Source organism: Neofelis nebulosa, chromosome 11, assembly GCF_028018385.1.
Source record: "Neofelis nebulosa isolate mNeoNeb1 chromosome 11, mNeoNeb1.pri, whole genome shotgun sequence".
Classification (NCBI taxonomy): Eukaryota; Metazoa; Chordata; class Mammalia; order Carnivora; family Felidae; genus Neofelis; species Neofelis nebulosa.
The window spans coordinates 37,456,773-37,462,277 of NC_080792.1; positions in this window are offsets into that span (position 1 = coordinate 37,456,773).

Sequence of the window (5,505 nt, forward strand, 5' to 3'; positions counted from 1 at the left end):
TACGATAACAGCACAAATTGCTTGAACACTTTCCATATGCCACTGTTCTGGGTGTTTTTCATGTACCATCGCATTGGGTCTTCACAGCATCCTCATCAGGTAAAGTACTATTATTAGTGTCACTTTACATATAAAGAAACAAACTCTCAGAAATTAAGAGTGCCAAAGATTGCACCGTTAATTAAATGGCACTGCCTACTGCAAAGACTACAGTCTTGACCAGCAGGCTGTACTGCCTCCCAAACAAGTAATTCTTGGTCAGAATTAAGAATTATAATTAAAGGAATAATTTTATGGTTTATAAGATACTATCATTTGGTTGAAGGGCTAAAACATGTAACTAAGCATTTGGTGATGTCAGAGGTAAATATTAAAGACGAGAACTCAGGGGCACCTGGGTGGCTCAGTTGGTTAAGCATCTGACTTCGGCTCAGGTCATGATCTCACCATTCATGGGTTCGAGCCCCGTGTTGGGGTTTGTGCTAACAGCTCAGAGCCTGGAGCCTGCTTTGGATTCTGTGTTTCCCTCTCAGTCTGCCCCTCCTCTGCTCATGCTGTCCCTCTCTCTCTCTCTCTCTCTCTCTCTCTCTCTCTCTCGCTCGCTCTCAAAAATAAGTAAACGTTGAAACAATTTTTTAAAAATATGAGAACTCAGGATTTAAAAAAAAATTTTTTTTTCAACGTTTTTTATTTATTTTTGGACAGAGAGAGACAGAGCATGAACGGGGGAGGGGCAGAGAGAGAGGGAGACACAGAATCGGAAACAGGCTCCAGGCTCCGAGCCATCAGCCCAGAGTCTGACGCGGGGCTCGAACTCACGGACCGCGAGATCGTGACCTGGCTGAAGTCGGACGCTTAACCGACTGCGCCACCCAGGCGCCCCGAGAACTCAGGATTTTTAAGAATTCATCTTTTCCAGCCCTTACTCTGGAGGGATCTGGTAGCAGTACCATTACTCTCCCTCAGTAGAATTATCTCCTGTTTCTGGCATCACTACTTTCTGCTCAAAATTAGCCTGGTTTCTGGGAAAGTGGAAGCCTCCATGCCATAGGCCTGAGAGAGTGAAGAGGGTCCTGGAAATTTCTTTGTAAGACAGCAAGGAGGGCACTTTCTAAGTTCTGTTGGGGTTAAAAGAATAAAGCTAGTTTAAAGGGGGCTCCCATTGGCCAAGAGATAACAATTTAAACATCAAAATAGAAAATTAAAATTGTACTTAATTAAAGCAAGTAGTCTCTGGAAAAATTTGTCTCCATAATGTCTTTTAAAAGAAAGTATGTGGGGTGCCTCAGTCAGTTAAGCATCCAACTTCAGCTCAGGTCATGGTCTCACGGTCTGTGAGTTCAAGCCCCACATTGGACTCTATGCTAACAGCACAGAGCCTGCTTTAGAGTCCCTGTCTCTCTCTCTCTCTCTCTCTGCCCCTCCTTCACTCGCACTCTTTCTCTCTCAAAAATAAACATTTCAAAAAAAAAAATTAAAGGGCACCTGGGTGGCTCAGTTGGTTTAAGCATCCGACTTCAGCTCAAGTCATGACCTCAGGGTTCATGGGTTTGAGCCCCACATCGGGCTCTGTGCTGACAGCTTGGAGCCTGGAGCCTGCTACAGATCCTGTGTCCCTCTCTCTGCCCCTCCCCCACTCACACTCTGTCTCTCTCAAAAATAAATGTTAAATATTTTTAAATTCTTTTTATGTTTGTTTATTTTTTTTTTTCAACGTTTTTTTTTTTTTTTTTTTTTTAATTTATTTTTGGGACAGAGAGAGACAGAGCATGAACGGGGGAGGGGCAGAGAGAGAGGGAGACACAGAATCGGAAACAGGCTCCAGGCTCCGAGCCATCGGCCCAGAGCCTGACGCGGGGCTCGAACTCACGGACCGCGAGATCGTGACCTGGCTGAAGTCGGACGCTTAACCGACTGCGCCACCCAGGCGCCCCATGTTTGTTTATTTTTGAGAGAGAGACAACGTGAGCGGGGGAGCAGCAGAGAGAGAGGGAGACACAGGATCTGAAGCAGGCTCTAGGCTCCAAGCTGTCATCACAGAGCCCGATCTGGGGCTCGAACCGACAACCGAGACATCATGACCTGAGCCGAAGTCAGACGCTCAACTGACTGAGCCACCCAGGTGCCCCTAAAATTTTTTTTTTTTTTAAATTAAAGAAAAATTTTCTTTTCAAATTGCTAGTATGATTATACAAATTTATTTTTATTCATAAAATTCCTGTTGTAAGTTTAGTCCCAGTTGGTGGGGAGGTGGTAGTGGGAATGAGGGTTTATTTTGTTTCTTAGTGATGGCGTCTGTGGGGATGTACCGGGAAATACATCAAGCTGTCCACAATCCCTGTCCTTCCCCATCTGGGACACTTGGAGGTGGGGGTGGAGGAGTGAGAGGGGAGAAGCAGGGTAGGATTGATAAGCAGACAAAAGGCACTGGTAAATTAGATCTTGGGTCTGTGGGAGGGAGGGCATGGGCCCTGGGTTCTTGGCAACCAGACCTGGCTGCTAGGACTTTCCCTTCCCTTTCTTGGCTTTGGCCTTGGGGGTGCAGGACTTGGTCACGGGAATGGTCTTCTGACACTGGGCATTGGTCTGTGCCTTCTTCAGAGTGCCTTGGCGGGCTTTGGCGCCTGTGCCCCATCACACGCCCCCCACCCCCAGCTCAAACTTGTACTTGCAGTCGGCTCCAAGCCGCTTCTTCCATTTGCAGGCACCCTGCACCGGATGCGCAGCGTCTGGGCACCACAGGTACCCTTGCAGAAACCCACGCTGAAGTCCTTGCTGCTGGGGGTGCCAGGCCCCCAGGTCCACTCCGTGCACTCACTCCCGGGGCCGCCCTTCTTCACTTGTCTTTTTTTTTTTTTTTTTAAGTTTATTTACTTAGAGAACGAGAGAGAGAGAGAGAGAGAGAGAGAGAATCCCAAGCAGTCTCTGCACCATCAGCGCAGAGCCCAACTGGGGCTCTGTCTGACCAGCTGTGAGATCATGACCTCAGCAGAAAGCAAGAGTCTGACGCTTAACCAACTGAGCCACCCAGGCAACCCCACTTTGCCTTTCTTTTTGGCCACCGTGCTGGTGAGCACCAGCAGGGTGAGGAGGGCAAGGATCAAGCCTCAGCACTGCATCTTGTTCGCTGCCTGTGCTGCTACGCTCCCTCCCATGCCAGGCCCAATACTATCATGTTCATTTAAACCAAAGTATCCACACTGTAATCTGTTTAGGTAATGTTTATTTTCATCTTTTTAATGAAAGCTTTACTGAGATAAAATTCACCCTTTTAGTGTAGAATTTAGTGGGTTCGAGTATTCAGAGTTGTGTGATCCTAATTCCAGAACATTTTCCTCACCCTAAAAAAACTACATACTGGTTAAGTTATTCCCTGTTCCCCCAGGAACAGGTAGCCAGATTAGTAGTCTCAGGCAGCCACTAATTTATTTCTATGTATTTTCCTATTCTAAGCATTCCATATAAATGGACTCATACAATATGTGGCCTTTTGTGTCTGCATTCTTTCAAATGACATATTTTCAAGGTTCATCCATGTTCTAGCATGTATCAGTTAATTCACTTTTATACCTGAATGATATTCCACCATATGGATGGAATATGTTCATTCGACAGTTGATGGACATTTGGGTTGTTTCCACTTTTTGGCTATTACAAATGTTGCTACGAATACTCCCATATAAGATTTTGTGTTTTCAGTCCTCTTGGGTATATAATGTGGGTCATATGGTAACTTTATGCTTAACTTCTTCAGGAACTGCCAAATTCTTACAGTGTGGTTGCATAGATTTTACAATCCCAGTGATGTGAGTTTGAATTTCACCACATTCTCATTAACACTTGTTACTGTCTTTGTTATTTTTGCCATCCTAGTGGGTATGAACTGGTAGGTATCTCTGTTTTGATTTGCATTTCCCTAATGAGTGTTAGATAGAAGATGTTCAGCATCTTTTCATGTGCTTGTTGGCCATTTATTTTCTCTGGGGAATTGTCTGCTCAGAATCTTTGTCCGTATTTTGTCTTTTTATTATTGAATTTTAAGAGTTTTTATAATTCTGGATATAGGTCTTTTAAGAGATCCATGATTTGCAAACATTTTTTCCATTCAGTGGCTTTTCATTTTCTTGATGGTGTCCTCATTTGAAACACAGGTTTTGGGCACCTAGGTGGCTCAGTCTGACTTCAGCTCAGGTCATGACCTTGCAGTTCGTGGGGGTTTGAGCCCTGCATTGGGCTCTGTGCTGACAGCTCAGAGCCTGGAACCTGCTTCTGATTCTGTGTCTCCCGCTGTCTCTGCCCTTCCCCTGCTCGTGCTCTATCTATCTCTCTCAAAAATAAATAAACGTTAAAAGAAAAAAACGAAACACAAGTTTTTAACGTGATGAAGTCCAATTTATCTATTTTTTCTTTTGTTGCTTGTGCTTGATGTGATAACTAAGAAACCATTGCTTAATCCAAAGCTATGAAGATTTAGTTCTAGGTTTTCTTCTAAAGTTTTATGTCCACAGTATAATTTTAATATTCTCTTTAGAGATGCCCAAAGACCATTCTACCAAACACAAAAGAAAGAATCCATGGTTTTTCATTTGCAACTGAGGTAATAACTCCCCACCTACAAGTTCCTTTTACTACTTTTTATTTTTAATGTTAACATTTATTCATTTTTGAGAGACAAAGTGTGAGCAGGGGAGGGGCAGGGAGAGAGGGGGACACGGAATCCGAAGCAGGCTCCAGGCTATCAGCAGTGAGCCTGATGTGGGGCTCAAACCCATGAACCATGAGATCATGACCTGAGCTGAAACCAAGAGTCTGACACGACTGAGCCACCCTGGTGCCCCTACTTTTACTACTTCTTATCCATTTCCCAGTCATGTGATTAAAAGGACCTTAGTTCTAAACCTGGTAAGGAATTCAAATGTAAATGTGGTGGCTTAGGGATATTTGGAAAACTTGTGCTATGTGCTAGGGGCAAATCAAATGAGATCACCCAGGCCTGCAAAGAGCTCACAGGCAGTTGAGGACACAATCAGAAACAGGAAACTACTGGGTCACCACTTTTATAAGAGTGGCCCCTCATAATGCAGTGGGGTTGGAGTGAAGGACAGTATGCAAAAGCATGCCAAGGCCCAAAGCTGACGAGAAAATGATATGTTCTAAGAACTACAAAGAGCTCACTATGGGTAATCAGGAATGGTGGTAAGGAAGCAGGAGCAAGAAGAGAAACATGTTCCAGTGAGAAGTTAGCCAGAAAGGTAAAGCACCATGACCAAAGTATTGTGCTAGATGCCCTGGACACAAAGGGAAGGTCCAGCCTCCCTATGGCTAAAGAAGTTCAAAATGATGACTCTTGCCATCCCTCTCTGACGCTGGCACTAGTTAGTATAATTTCACTTCATATAAGACCAACTCATTAATAACCTTGGCCTTTCAGTCTGCCAAGTGCTCATGGGAGAAACTTAAGTTTAAAATTTTTAAGCAGCAGAGAGGCTTGGAAACAGTTTATAG